Here is a 16,101-nt window from a genome sequence, read left to right as displayed (position 1 = left end):
AAACATTTGGCTGCTGAGCGGGTATAAATGTGGGCCAAGGTGCAAGCCTCAGCAGTTGCCCTCCCCAGAGAGAAATGGGCAGCTCGGTGGCACTCAGCCCAGGTGGTCTCCTGTCCCGTGGCGGCAAGCTGGCAAGCGGAAGGAGGCAATTGCCCGGTGCTGGGATGCTGTGGCCCTGGTGGTCTCCTGCCCCGTGGCGGCAAGCTGGCAAGCGGAAGGAGGCAATCACCCAGTGCTGGGATGCTGTGGAGCAAGGAGAAGGCAAGTACAAAGATTACTTGCTGGTGGGATCGCTACTTGAAGGTGACTGACACTCAGCTCTGAAGCTGGTTGATGTCTGGCAATGGACCTGAGAGGTTGCAGCTGGTGGATGGTTGTCGGAAGAATTTGCATTCAGGCTAGTGGATGTTGCGAGGCTACGCTGGCTGAGATGGGTGCAAACTGGTTTGGAAGCCTTGTTTGTTAACAGGCAGCCAAACAGAGGAGGAATCTGGGGGGACGCTGTCGGGTGTTGGCCATCCCACTCACCTGTTTGCCTTTCCTTACAGGGATGTCTGGAGCCGGTGAGGTTTTCCCCAAGTCCCGTCTTAAGTCATCAAGAGAACCGCAGGACATCCCTATTTACATCAGAGAAGTGAACGTGAAATACTGGCAGTGAGGAATGGACAAGGCCTTGGCCATACTTGAGAGAAGGAGCTTTGAAGGGAGACTGCAGGCAGACATCTGCTTCATTGCAAGTGATGGGGCAGTGGGGAGAGATAAGAAAATGAGGGACGGAACATTAGGCCACATTAGGTGCACCACTGGAACTGCTATGAAGTCACTTTAAACAGGCATGGCTTCCCCTCAGGGATTCTGGGAACTGTAGGTGGTTAAGGGGACGGAGACTTGTTACGGGCGAATACAGGCTTTCGCTGAAGCTTGGAGAGTGAGAGGGGTCGGTGTGCACTGACCCCTCTCGCTCTCCAGGCTTCAGGAAGCTATCAGCAAGCCTGGGGAGCCCGCGGGAGTTCCCGCAGGGCTCCCTAGGCTGCGGATAGCAGCCTGCTGCACGGAGCGCGGGGCGCGCTGAAGCAGAGCGCCCCACGCTTCGGGCAGACATTGGCCAGCCCCACAAGCTCAGGGGACAGCGGGGAGGCGCAGTGCCGCCATACCGCTGTTCCCCGCCCTGGTTTGGTTTCCCTGACCTGGTTTCGGGGGAAAAAATAAAGGAATTTTTTTCCTTTATTTCCCCCCCAAAAAACTAGGTGCGTCCTATGGGATGGAGCGTCCTATGGGACGAAAAATACGGTATTAGGATTAGGATTAGGATTAGGGGTAGGATTAGGGGTAGGGTAGGGGTAGGGGTAGGGGTAGGGTTCCCTTCTTGCCAGGGAACTCTGGGAATTGTAGCTCTAGTTAAGGGTTAAGGGTTAGAGTTAGAGTTAGGGTTAGCGTCAGGGGCAGGGGTAGTGTTGGGGTTCCCTTGGCAGGGAACTCTGGGAATGTAGCTCTAGTTAGGGGGCAGGGTTAGGGTTAGGGTTCCCTTTTTGCCAGGGAACTCTGGGAATGTAGCTCTAGTTAGGGGGCAGGGTTAGGGTTCCCTTCTTGCCAGGGAACTCTGGGAATTGTAGCTCTAGTTAAGGCTTAAGGGTTAGCGTTAGGGCTAGAGTTAGGGTTAGCGTGAGGGGTAGGGGTGGGGGTAGGGGTAGAGGTAGGGTTCCCTTCTTGGCAGGGAACAGGGGCTCCCCTAACAGCTCTTGGCACCCTTTTCCAACTATAGTTCCCAGAATCTTTGGGGGTTGTTTAAGCCGTGAGTGTTTAAAGCGGCTTCATAGCGTGTTAAATGGTGTGGATGTGGCCGTGGCCTCCCTCACCCCACTGCCTCTTATTAATGAAGAATCAAAAGGATTTCCCAATTCAAATCTCTTGGAAACAGGAAACAGAAAGAAGAAAGACTTTGTATCTCAAGCCATTTTGGAAGGTCTTAACTTTCCCCAGAGAGAAATGGGCAGCTCGGTGGCACTCAGCCCAGGTGGTCTCCTGTCCCGTGGCGGCAAGCTGGCAAGTGGAAGGAGGCAATTGCCCGGTGCTGGGATGCTGTGGCCCTGGTGGTCTCCTGCCCCGTGGTGGCAAGCTGGCTAGCGGAAATGGGCAGCTCGGTGGCACTCAGCCCAAGTGATCTCCTGCCCCGTGGCGGCAAGCTGGCAAGCGGAAGGAGGCAATCACCCGGTGCTGGGATGCTGTGGAGCAAGGAGAAGGCAAGTACAAAGATTACTTGCTGGTGGGATCGCTACTTGAAGGTGACTGACACTCAGCTCTGAAGCTGGTTGATGTCTGGCAATGGACCTGATGAGGTTGCAGCTGGTGGATGGTTGTCGGAAGAATTTGCATTCAGGCTAGTGGATGTTGCGAGGCTACGCTGGCTGAGATGGGTGCAAACTGGTTTGGAAGCCTTGTTTCTTAACAGGCAGCCAAACAGAGGAGGAATCTGGGGGGACGCTGTCGGGTGTTGGCCATCCCACTCACCTGTTTGCCTTTGTCTTACAGGGATGTCTGGAGCCGGTGAGGTTTCCCCCAAGTCCCGTCTTAAAAGTCATCAAGAGAACCGCAGGACATCCCTATTTACATCGGAGAAGTGAACGTGAAATACTGGCAGTGAGGAATGGACGAGGCCTTGGCCATACTTGAGAGAAGGAGCTTTGAAGGGAGACTGCAGGCAGACATCTGCTGCATTGCAAGTGATGGGGCAGTGGGGAGAGAGAAGAAAATGAGGGAGGGAACATTAGGCCACATTAGGTGCACCACTGGAACTGCTATGAAGTTACTTTAAACAGGCATGGCTTCCCCTCAGGGATTCTGGGAACTGTAGGTGGTTAAGGGGACGGAGACTTGTTACGGGCGAATACAGGCTTTCGCTGAAGCTTGGAGAGCAAGAGGGGTCGGTGTGCACTGACCCCTCTCGCTCTCCAGGCTTCAGGAAGCTATCAGCAAGCCTGGGGAGCCCGCGGGAGTTCCCGCAGGGCTCCCTAGGCTGCGGATAGCAGCCTGCTGCACGGAGCGCGGGGCGCGCTGAAGCAGAGCGCCCCACGCTTCGGGCAGACATTGGCCAGCCCCACAAGCTCGGGGGACAGCGGGGAGGCGCAGCGCCGCCATACCGCTGTTCCCCGCCCTGGTTTGGTTTCCCTGACCTGGTTTTGGGGGGGAAATAAAGGGGTGAATTCCTTTATTTCCCCCCAAAAAAACTAGGTGCGTCCTATGGGATGGAGCATCCTATGGGGCGAAAAATAAGGTATTAGGATTAGGATTAGGGGTAGGATTAGGGGTAGGGTAGGGGTAGGGGTAGGGTTCCCTTCTTGCCAGGGAACTCTGGGAATTGTAGCTCTAGTTAAGGGTTAAGGGTCAGAGTTAGGGTTAGCGTCAGGGGCAGGGGTAGGGTTGGGGTTCCCTTGGCAGGGAACTCTGGGAATTGTAGCTCTAGTTAGGGGGCAGGGTTAGGGTTAGGGTTCCCTTTTTGCCAGGGAACTCTGGGAATGTAGCTCTAGTTAGGGGGCAGGGTTAGGGTTAGGGTTCCCTTTTTGCCAGGGAACTCTGGGAATTGCAGCTCTAGTTAGGGGGCAGGGTTAGGGTTCCCTTCTTGCCAGGGAACTCTGGGAATTGTAGCTCTAGTTAAGGCTTAAGGGTTAGCGTTAGGGCTAGAGTTAGGGTTAGCGTGAGGGGTAGGGGTGGGGGTAGGGGTAGAGGTAGGGTTCCCTTCTTGGCAGGAAACAGGGACTCCCCTAACAACTCTTGGCACCCTTTTCCAACTATAGCTCCCAGAGTCTTTGGGGGTTGTTTAAGCCGTGAGTGTTTAAAGTGGCTTCATAGCGCGTTAAATCGTGTGGATGTGGCCGTGGCCTCCCTCACCCCACTGCCTCTTATTAATGAAGAATCGAAAGGATCTCCCAATTCAAATCTCTTGGAAACAGGAAACAGAAAGAAGAAAGACTTTGTATCTCAAGCCATTTTGGAAGGTCTTAACTTGAAATGCCAATAAAGGTATTTTTTATTGTATTGTGTTGTATAGTGTTGTGATTCACATGGGAAGTAGGGTGGTAAAATACGTTTGTCTTTCTGCATGCGTTTATAGTAGGCATTTTGCACTCACCCGAACCCTTGCAGGGAAAGGGACAGGGCACAATGGGAAAGGGTGGGGCAACCGGGCTGCTTAAACCACACCCCTTTTCCAACGGAAGCACCATGGGGGGTGGGCCCTCCGAGAGAGAACAGCAGAACAGAACACAGAACAAAGAAGACGGAAGTGGCGCACAGTTCCTTCTGTTCCCTCGCTTCCAAAGAATGGAATGTCAACACACAGAGTATGTGATCCAGTAGTCACACACACTCTGCAGCATGGGAGAGAATGAAACTCCAGACACCCAGCACCCGCTTCTCTGCTTCTCTTGAACTCTTTGACTGTAACCCTGTCCACTCTTTTTTCAAAGAGGGCCAGATTTGATGAAGTGAAGGGCTGTGAGGGCCGCCGAAACAGCCAACCCAAGTTGTTAACCTTTTTTTAGGGTTGAATTTGTTGAGCGTTTGTTTTTTTAGGATTTTACCCCAGGAAATAAACTGCCACAGGGGCTGGATTAAACTTGCTATTCAGACACAGGCAGCTCTCTCCAAAAATGGCAAAGGCTACAATCCCACCAACATGGGAGGAAGTCCCACTGAATTCAGTAGGACTTACTTCCAAGTAGGCATGGGTGCAACAGTGCTGAAAGTCTCTCTCTTGGACATTCCAGGAAATAAACTGCCACAGGGGTTGCATTAAACCGACTTGTGCAAAAACTGCAAGGTTAGGATTAGGGGTAGGGTGGGGGTAGGGGTAGGGGTAGGTCTTTAAGGGTTGAATTTGAGGGTTTTTTTTTTTTTTAGGATTTTACCCCAGGAAATAAATAAACTGCCACAGGGGCCGGATTAAACTGACCGGTGGGCTGGATTAGGCCCCCAAAATGGACTTTGGACATGCCTGATAAGCGCACGAACAAGATGTAGCGTGTGCACCATTTCATGTTTTACTGGAAAACTTTAGGTCACTGTTAACTGGTAGGCTTGGCCTTGGGAGGAAATCCCCCCTTGAATCTGATTTATGACTTCAGCAGTGAGACTACAGAGTGACGGTGTCATCATAATTTCACCATGGCAACCAGCTGCTTCATTTCCACTTACTTGAAAGGCAGGTCATTGAGTATTTATTTTATTTATTTATTTTTGTATGAAATATTTATTAAGTTTTCCATAACTGAACACGTGGCCACTTTCTTTCCCTAGGAATTGCATCCCTAGCATTGCATCCTCCCCCCAGCCCCTCCCCAAAGCTTGCTGCACCCCAAGGCGTTTTGCACTCACCTGAACCCTTGCAGGGAAAGGAGCAGGGGACAATGGGAAGAGGCGGGGTGACCAGGCTGTTTAAACCACACCCCTTTTCCAACAGAAGCGGCAAGGGGGGTCAGTATTCAGACCCCCTTCTCTGCTTCTCTTGAATTCTTTGACTTTGTGGGGACAAGCACAATTACTGGAAAGAGATTGTTGGTAAGACATGGCTCAAAGTAAAGCAATGGGCTGGCACTGAAGCCAGTTAGGCACACTTTAGAGTGAGTTCCAACAACAGTTTCCCTATTCTCATGAAGAAAAGATGCCCAAAGAGTTCAAATGATGCTTCTCCATAACAGGGTTGTGCATTGTTGGTTACATTTTGACAGCAATAATATGAAGATTTACAAAACATAAAAAAAGATCCCTGCCTGAACAGATCTGGTTCAGCGTTCTGTTTCAACAACGGCCACCTAGATGCCTACGGGAAGCCCACAAGTTGGGCATGAGCACAATAGTGCTCATTTCAATGCAGCCACTACGTATGACTCCTCCACAGTATGTTAAAATTGTTACTAAAATCACCCCCTTACTGTACCTAAAGCAAATTTGTGGAGGTGCACTTGTAAGTTCTGTGGGAGCGATTCCATTATCAAAGGAATATATGTTCCTGAGTATGTTTGCCTGACTGAAAGGTGTCCTGGAAGTCTGATTTAGGCCTCTTACTTGTCTGGATGGAGGATAGAGAAGGGTGAGTAAGCATGTGCAGAAATTAGCTTCCAATACACATTAAGATCTATGTTAGTAGTTCCACTCCCTTTTGCCTCGGCCCCACCCACTACTGTACAGGCATTTATTTTGTCTTTTTATCTCTTATTTATATGCTATGAAACACTCTGAGAACTACAGATGAATACAGGTACACAAATTTGTTTGTTTGTTTGTTTGTTTGTTTGGTGGCTGTTTGAAGATTGCCTGAAAGGGAATGTGGCCCTGGTTAAAAACCAAAATAATATCAGGAGCTACAGTTAAAACAGAGGCAAATGTGGTCATTCGCTTGAGTGAAATAATCAAGAAACTTCAAACAATACCCCCTCCCTCTGAAATATTTCCATCTGTGCACTCTCTCTCTCTCTCTCTCTCATATGCACGCACAAAGAAAGAGAGAGCGAGAGAGAGAGATGGAAGGAAGGAAGGAAGGAAGGAAGGAAGGAAGGAAGGAAGGAAGGAAGGAAGGAAGGATGGGCCTACTCAGAAAGGTACCATCAAGCATATGAAAGCTCTGAGTAACATTCAGTTAATGGAGAAATAACTTCTCCCAGAAAGCAAAGACTTCTTCGCTGCTCTTATCCAAAACTAGCCAAGCCTCCCAGCAGCTGTTCTTGCTGCATTTGCAGTTTGCACATCTGATTCACACTCCCAGAAGGCAAGATACACTATTGATTAAAGATTAAAACATGATCTGGGGTTCTACTGGGCAAACTCGAAGAAACCCAGATGGAACTTTGTTTTTTTTTCTTTTTTTTGCTGGGAGATATGGGAATTTCAAGAGCAGATGTGACAAGAAACACATTCTGCAAAGGCCTCCAGGTAATTCTAGCCTGTGTGTCATCGTCCCCCGCCCCCACATTTTTCACTGAGATCAACCCATTATGTGCAACCCTTTCAAAAACTCTACTTTTCTTCAACACACATGCACACAAATATTGAGACAATCCTAGACTTTCAAAAGGTATCTCTACTATTATGTCTAATATCTGGCTTCCTCTAATAGCAGACTATACCTTCAAATCACTCTTCAGGGACTTGCTTTCACTTAAGACTTGACATTCTCTTATTGCTTATTTCAGAAGCGGCTCAATTTAGACCTAGTAAGAAAAGCAGAACAGTTACTCACCATTGTGTTTTAGTGAAGTTCACAATAAGGGAAAGTGGCTTTCAGGAAAGCCACGATGTTGCCCAAAAGCATACATTTAGCTTTGAGTTAAGTCTCTCTCTCTCTCTCTCCCTCCCTCCCTCTCTCTCTCTCTCTCTCTCTCTCTCTCTGGCGTCATTGAGCAAAAGAGATGAAATTATGAAAGAACTGTGTGCTAAGAGGCCCAATAATAACCATTCCATTATGGCTTTATCTTCCTAATCAGCACCTTAAAAAAAAGCTTTTTATGGTTGTTGCAGTGGGGACCAGAGAAAAGAGAAGATGCCCCCGAGAGATGTTCAGGAAAACTAAGACCTTCCGTGTACCTCGCTATCATGCTCTGCTTTGAGCTCTATTGCAATTATCTCTGTAAATCAGCTGGTGGCAGCTTTTGCCCAGCTCCTTCAAAGTGGCACTCTTTTTGCCTTCACTCTTATGTACCTTCATTTCCCCCTTCTGTGACATCGTCACATAGCCAGACCTCATTTTGCGACCTCCTTTGGAATTCTCTTTTTACTTCAATTCAGTTTTTACTTCAAACCATCATTCTTCTTGCCCCTGCTCTCAATTCACTTTGCTTTTTACAATGTGACATCATCACACGGCCAAAAGTTATTTTATGCAACAATGTCGTTGTTTCTACAAAGAGGACTGAAGTTAAAATTTTAAAATATGGTATGGAATTATTTAGCTGAGAAAGCCGTAAACATTAGTGAACAGTCATGAAAGTGTACACTTTTTATTATCTTTGAAGAAACACTTTGCCCTCACCCAAGTCTATAAAAACTCTTTTTCCCGCCCTACACTGAAAATGTTCCCCAGAAAATACTTTACTCAGTCTGAACGTGTTCCTGTGCAGTTGCTCAAACTCTGTGCTGAAATAATGTAAGAAAATGGTTTAACTTCACAATAATTTACTTAGGAGCATCCCAACATACTAAATAGTGAGATCACCCATGTGGAGGCAGACCAATGGAAATGGCCATTTCTGTTACTTATTTATTGAATCATGACAACACTTCACCCTACAGAAAGCCCACCATTTATTGAAGTTTTTTTCTCAAGGGTTGTGCTAAAATCACTGCAAATGACAAGGACATAAGTCACATTTCAGAGGTGGAATCCAATGAAGCACTAACTTAAAGTCACAGAGTGGTAAACTGATCCTGCTAGTGAAATGTTTTGCACAAGTAGAACGTCATTGTTGCACGCACGCACACACACACACAAATGCATAAGCAGGTTGCTGACTACTTTGTTGTACAATAGATTGTGCAATCCGTTGCTCAACAAGTTTCTGCTTGTGCGACCATTGTATTTGATTCCTCTGTTGTGCAACATTTAAACATCAAAATTTACCCATCACTAGCACAAGATCCCTTGCACTAGTAGACAATGTTGCATACAGCCCACTTTGTAGAAAGGAGAGGATAAGTGATGTCATTATACACAATAATTACTCCAAAGCGCCACACCACTGGCTAGAGCAAGATGAATTATTCAGTATAATTTTTTCCCATTCTAGATAATGTGCAAATTTGCTTCAATAATATTCCTGGCATGTGTCAGGCTGTTATCACTGTTGTTGTGGAAAAACAAACACTGCCTATAAATACTTAAGTAGACAGTCCTTTTTACCCACCTTCATCTTTGAGTGAAAGGAAAATGACAGGAACCATCTTATATCCCAATCACATGGGTAGTGGAGCATCATTACCAGCACATGGACTTCTTCACTACCACTGGAATAACTGTCATTAAGCAGAGGAAGAAGGATGGACAACAAAAAGAAATATTGCAATATGAAGGTGCTGGTGACAAGTTACCATAAATATTTCACTATAGATTCATATAGCCTTTTCAAGATAATCGGCTTTGAAGGCTCCTACTGGATCCAAAAAGAGAATATTTAAGTGTAGGCCTTGTTAAAAGACTTTTAAGAGGAATGAATAGTGTGCATGTGGATGGGGGAGACTGGGGCATATGCTCACACTGCTGGGTTTAGCTGGAGAAGGAATGTCAGGCTGGCTGATTGAAAAAGCAAATGAAGTTTGGTTCTAAATATAAGGGTGGGGGAAGCACACATTCCATGTTCTTTTGATACTGCATCACAACATTTTGAAATTACATTCTTTGAAGTCATTCAAGAGACTCATCAGATTACTTGCACTCTCTGATCAAAACTGATATTTTTGTGTTGTGTGTTCCAGGACCAGCAAGGGGAATTTAATACATTGGAGTGTTCTCATGTGTAAAAGTATATTTTGGACTTCTACCACTTCACCTGCTCATCAGTGGCTACTAGTGATGATGGCTATATTACCTTCAGTATCAGAGGCAGTGTCACTCTGAATACCAGTTGTAAAGGACCACAAGAGAGCTATTGTGCTCACGTCCTATATGTGGACAGAGGTATACCCAGTGTCCCTTGCACCCTTCACAGGGAGCTGTATTGGTTGGGCCTCCCCCCAGAAAAAAAATATTTACTGCAATAGCCGCATTACAAACTACTATATTTTATGCAACCCAAGTACTTGAAACATCTGGAGTAAGGGCAAGGCAAGAAAGAAAGGCATTTTTATTTATTTTTTGCAAGCCTTTGTGCCATGGTGCGAGACGGGAAGCTTCTCTCACAGTGACAGCAGCAGCACATACTCTCCATTGTCTGAGATATGGGGTTATTTTTGTTTGTGTGTGTGCACGCGTGCTCATGCACACACACACTGGGCCTCTGCCACCAGTGGGTTCCAGTTTCACCAACCCCTAGTTACACATCTGAATGTGAGATTCCCATGATCGGCTTGAAGAAAGAATGCTGGGCTTTGCAGACTTTGGTCTGAGGTACCAGGGATCTTCTTATGTTCCTTTGCCTTTGCATTGATGATATCCCCATTGCTCTATATACCATGGGTAGAAAAACATGTGCTTCATCAGATGATGTGGGGCTCCACCTCTCATCAGCCCCAGCCAGTGCTATCAAAGGCCATGGATGATAGGAGCTGTAGTCCAGCGGCCACATGGGTCTCCCATTTCTTCTCTACTGTACATCATTACTGCACTTACTGGTGTCAAATGCAGATATATATTTTCAATTATAGTTGCTACATTTACTTCAATTATAGTTGTTACATTTACATTTTCCTTAACTGATCATCATGTTGGACTTCAGGTTTTCCTTTGGCTGCTTAAAGGAATGTATGTTGGGAGGTGACTGGACAAGGTCCCATCCTTGTGTACTTTGGACAAGGTCTAGAAAGTATGAAGTGCCTATGCATCTTCTACTGATCTGAGGCTTAAACCTATGCATAGTGGACATACTGTGAGTTTTATCAGAATTCAAGATAACCGCCAATTCAAGTGGCATGCATAGCAAGATCTGTGTGCTTCACATTCACTGAAATAATAGTGTACACTGGAAAGGGAGGTATAATTATGTTTTTAAAGGTTACTGAACAGCTTTGTGTGAAGTCATTCATAGGTCAGCCATGTCATGGAACCCATTATTAGCTGTCATTATTGCGTAAAGTAGGCTGAAGGAAGGTTTCTCAGGTAATTGCTAATGAGGGCATGTGTAATTTGTTCCACATTGTTTGATGAATGATGTACTGTAGTTTCCTGCTTAGTCTTCAGCCGTGGGAGGTTGTTAAAAAAAAGGGACTCCTTTGAAAACCCTGCAACAATGGATTTTTGAGTTCTGTACATGAAAAGCATACATATTCAACTCAAATCAAGCTAATTTTCAAAGGAGAGTGCATTCCAGAGGATTGCCATGCTTAACCTCTATCTGAGGGCCCTAACTTTCCCCTGGGTAAATGGCCATACAGCCTAAATGTTGTTGTGGTTTATAGTGACAGACACACTAAACACAATCTCAAATTAACAAGAAGCTTGGTAAAACAAAGTACTGGAATCACGTCATGTCACGGAAAGCCTGGATGTTCTCAAACATCCCTCCTTTTCTAAGGCAAGTTCAACCTTAGTTGCCTATGTATGCTTTTCATGCAAGCAGATCGATAGTCCATTGTGGCAGGTTTCCAACAAATGCATTTTAAAACTCCAGGTGATCTGGATGGTAAATGTATCATTGTGTTTCTTTGTTTTTGTTTTTCCCAGAAATATTTTGACAATTTACCCCAACGAAACACATCTGTTTGGAATTGGGATGCAGGAATATTGGCAGCCCAGGAAACTAGCAAGGATGCATACCAGGAGGCATGTATCCATGGCACCAGGGCCTGAAGGGAGTCTACCAAGCAGCTGCCTTATACCAAATTCGACCATTGGTCCATCAAGCTCAGTATTGTCTACACTGACTGGCAGAGGCTCTCCAAGATTTCAGAGAGAGGACAATCCTAGCTCTACCTGGAGATGCCAGGGTTTGAATATTCTGCATGCAAAGCTGATGCTCTATTAATATCTTACTATCCTTCCCCAATGTTGTTGGACTCCTCAGGTATCATGGCCATCAGCCAGAAATGATGGGAATTGTAGTCCAAAGACATAGCCCTTTGATCTGCATCTCTGAGTAGCTCGCTACAGGAAATAGCAGAGTTCAAACTTGTAAGTTCCCCACTTGTAGCCCCAGCAGCTGCTAGCAACAAGTGGTGGTCCTTTCTGACTACATACTCCAAGGTATACCTAGCGAATTATTTCAGTTTCTATTTGTCTCATATCCTCACTGTCTGATCTTGGTGTATATCTTTTGGTGTACCTTCACCCATATCAATACTGTCATAACTTTATTTTTAAGTGAAGTAAACTATAGCAACTTAACAGCTAAAATATTCCTGATAGAGGTATAGTAATAAATTCAGTATAACATTATAATAATCTCAGTAAGTTAAAAGGTAAAGGACCCTTGGACAGTTAAGTCCAGTCAAAGGCAACTACAGTGGTGCCCCGCAAGAGGAATGCCTCGTAAGACGAAAAACTCTGGGGCAGAGCTGGGGCAGAGCAACAGGAGCTCACCCCATTGCATGTATTTGAACTGCCAACCCTCCGATTGGCAAGCCCAAGAGGCTCAGTGGTTTGTACCACGGTGCCACCTGTGTCCCAATCTCAGTATAAGTTCAGTATTCTCAGTAAGAATGTTGTAGCATCAATATTTGATTTGTAAAGATGATTTTTCAGTCAATAGCCAATAGTATAATCTAATCTCAGTATAGATGGTACTATTGGCTATTAACTGAAAAATCATCTTTACAAATCAAATATTGATGCCACAACATTCTTCCAGTCACAAATGCAAATGCTGACACTTTCTGCTATATCTTAATTACTACTAAAAGTAATCATACCAGTATGACTACTATTCATGGCAAAGCATCTTACATGACATATCAATAACAACAATCTGTCTGAAAACTGATGTTCAGATATCTCTTCTTAGAACTTGATATAGTGGACTGGAAAGACTTCAATATTCCTACAGCCACAAATAGAGAATATTTATACAGAAATAGCAACTTTCTAGTGCTTTACAACCCATCTCCAGGAATCTCCTAGACATCTGAAATCACAGGAAGTTTCTAACAGATAGTGGACATGGTTTAGAAATTTAAACTTGACCTCCTAGATTCCAGGGTATTGACACTGATTCAACTTGTTACTCAGGGCTCCCATTTTAAAAGGCGGTGGCTGAACTACAGGATGAATCCATATCATGCATGAGATGAAATAGGCTGATGCTTATGACATGCCACTATCTATGAAATGGTTAAAATGTCACAGAACCTTTTTGAATAATTGGGATACAGGTTGAACTTTCACACTAGCAATTCCCAGGCTAAATTGATTTATTTATCCCTCCACCCCTTCTTTTGGTGCCATTTCTACGGCATCTTTTAAATGAATGGTCTACAGTAACCTGTAAACATCAAACACAGCTCTATCCAACTTGCTGCAACAATATATTATTTCATTTTTGGTCAAGCCAAGTTAATGACGCCTTTCCATCATGATCATTCCATCCAGGTTGCACAGAATGAATTATAATGCATGCAAGCCTTAAGGTATTGCTTTTCGCAGCTTAAAGATTATACCACAGGATAATTTATTATTTCAGCTCTCTTTTGCTTATTTCTCTTCCCCTCCCCCAAAATTGAATGGGGACATCAATATGATGAATGTCTTGAATGGATCAGAAACTGTCCACATCACACATATTTTAAACAATGTTGGATGGAAATGCAAACAACTTACCTCTTGGATGATTAACAAGCAGTTCTTAAAAAGTAAAATGCAAAATAGTTTGCAATATCAGAGTATTTGAAGATGACATATGCTTGTTATTGAAACCTGAGTCTATACATAATCTAATCTAATTTATTAGACAACTTGGTTAAGACAATGTTTGACATTAACTTTCATGCTGAAAATATTAACTTACATTAAATTGCTGTTGATTTGTTGATAACCGAGGCTATGAAAACAAATCAATTAATGTAGTTCAATCCGACATACCATATTTTTTCATGTATAAGACGCCCCCCTGTATATGACGTCCCCTATTTCTGTGGACTCCAAATTAAGAAAACACCCCTCAGCACTACCCGTGTATAAGACGAGCCCCCATTTTAAACCTTTTTTTTTTTTTTTGGTAAAAAATCCCCTAGTCTTATACACGAGAAAATATGGTAATCACAATGATGTGCAATAGATTTTATCAGAACCTTAATTTGATAGGATTTCAAACCAGGAAATCTCCATTCTTCAAAGGAGTCCACTGCTTGCTCTTGTTTTGTTTTCTCCAGAGGTGTTTCTCCTTAGGTAGCTCTCATATGGAGCTTGCACTCAGAAGGAAGCAATGGTGAAAATACATTGCAATTGGTAACTCAACAAGAAAAGATAGCAATGTGTGGACAAGGATGGAGGAATCTGTTAGTTTGGGGTATTTCATTTCCCCAATATTCAGTTCTCTCTATTTCCTTATCGATTTGCACATGCATTTCAATTAATATGTGCAATTTCTCCAATATAATGCATTTTGTACATTACCTTTGCAAAAGTGTTTGTTTATTTACGTATTTAATAAATTTGTATACCGCCTTTCAGCCAAAGATCACAGGGCAGTTCACAACATAAAAATGCAAAATGAAAAGTACGCAATGGAGCAAAAACAAAATAAACCATTAACCCCCACTCCCACAGACACATTTCAAGGTTAGAAAAATGTTAATTGGCCAAATGCCTGGTTGATGAGAAACATTTTTGCTTGGCAACTAAATATATGTAATGAAGGCACCAGGCAAGCCTCCCTGGGGAGAGCATTCCGTAAGTGGGGGGGCCACCACAGAAAAGGTCCATTCTCACTTTGCCATGTTCCAGACCTCTCATGGAGGAGGTGCATGAAGAAGAACCTCAGATGATGATCGTAGGATCTGGGTCAGTTCATATAGGAAGAAGCAGTCCTTGAGGTAATGAGGTCCTGAGCCATTTAAGATGTTATAGGTCAACACCCACAAATTGAATTGGGCCTGGAAACTTATTGGCACTCAGTGTAGTTGTGGCAGGATTGGCGTAATATGCTCAAATCATCATGTCCCGCTGAGTAAGCTGGCTGCCAAATTCTACACCAGCTGGAGCTTCTGAACCATCTTTAGTGGTAGCCCTATGTATAATACATCAAAGTAATCTAACCTAAGAGTTACAAGAGCATAAACAACAGAAATCAGACTATCTCCGTCCAGATGGAGGCGCAACTGGGACACCAGCCAAAGCTGATGGAAGGCACTCTGAGCCAGTGAGGCCACATGACCCTTGAGTGACTGCAAAGGATCCAGAAGTACCCCCAAGGTGTGTAACCCTATCAAGAACAGGCAACCTCCCATTTTTATTTGCTTTTCATTTAAAAAGGGGACAGGAAGCACTGCCTTCATTTTAATTTTGGTCTTACAGTTTGGGAAGATCTGATTGGCTTTGCAAACTGTGGTGTCATAACAGTAGCTAGATGATCCATTATTGGCTGGATCATATAGCTAACCATTGGAACAATATATATATATATATATTGTTCCAATGGTTAGCTATATGATATATATATATATATATATATATATATATATATATATATATATAGCTATATATATATAGTCAAAGCAACTGCTAAAAGCTGTAGTGAAGTGGAGCAAAATGGTATAAAAATGGCAATATGTTTGGGGATCTGAAACTCCCATTTTCAGTCTGGAAATATATGCCCACATAAATTCAACCCAGCCCTTAAAAATATTCAACATCACTTTAGGGGAGTATATTGTGCCTAGCACTGTTTTGTGAGACTCTTTTTTTGCGGCAATTCTAACTGCTGTGTGGATATATTTTTTGAAAGCTGAGCCCACATAAATGTAGTTTGTGAAAGTGGTAGTCTCCCCCCCCCCCCAACTCTGCCACACACACAGCTGAGATATTCCTTCTTTATCACTGTGAGTGACATTTCTTTAGAAACTTCTCCCTTGGGGAATCATTGCAGGAAGTGCATTTTTCAGCCTATTGTAGAGTGTTTCGGGGGGGGGGGGATATATAGAAATATTGCCGTGCTGGGTTGAAATGATGGGTTAGCTGTAATACAGTTTTCATTCTGCTAACCATATTGCAGAACAATGGGAGTTACATATTTTGGAATGTTGGGTCTTCCTTCCAATCCTAGTCTCTTACTTTTGAAAACAATGAGGCTGGAGAGGAGAGGGCAATAACTGCTGATGACCTGGGATAAATGATGCTGGGAGCACCCCCATTCTGTTCCTTTACGTCAGGGATGGGAAATCCATGGAACTCCAGAGATTTCCTTGGAAAATGCTCCTGGCATATCTCCTTGGTAGAGCACATCTAAATGCTGCAGATTTAATCATTGGCAC

General features: G+C 44.3%; 1 long non-coding RNA gene across 2 annotated transcripts in view; it reads right to left on the bottom strand.

The window, feature by feature from the left end:
- LOC310754361 overlaps window positions 1-16,101 on the bottom strand; it is a 51,505-nt gene that overhangs the window by 20,650 nt on the left and 14,754 nt on the right. The window contains exons 2-3 of one of the 2 annotated variants that reach the window (XR_014543750.1): window positions 7,119-7,202; window positions 5,482-5,536 (exon numbers count right to left, since the gene is read on the bottom strand). This is a non-coding gene — a long non-coding RNA (uncharacterized lncRNA). Of the gene's footprint in view, window positions 1-5,481; window positions 5,537-7,118; window positions 7,203-16,101 lie in introns of those variants that run through there. The other variant, XR_014543749.1, reaches the window with a different exon arrangement.

This window comes from Podarcis filfolensis, assembly GCF_964270895.1.
Source record: "Podarcis filfolensis genome assembly, chromosome: Z".
Lineage (NCBI taxonomy): Eukaryota > Metazoa > Chordata > Lepidosauria > Squamata > Lacertidae > Podarcis > Podarcis filfolensis.
This window is presented reverse-complemented; position numbering and strand designations above follow the sequence as displayed.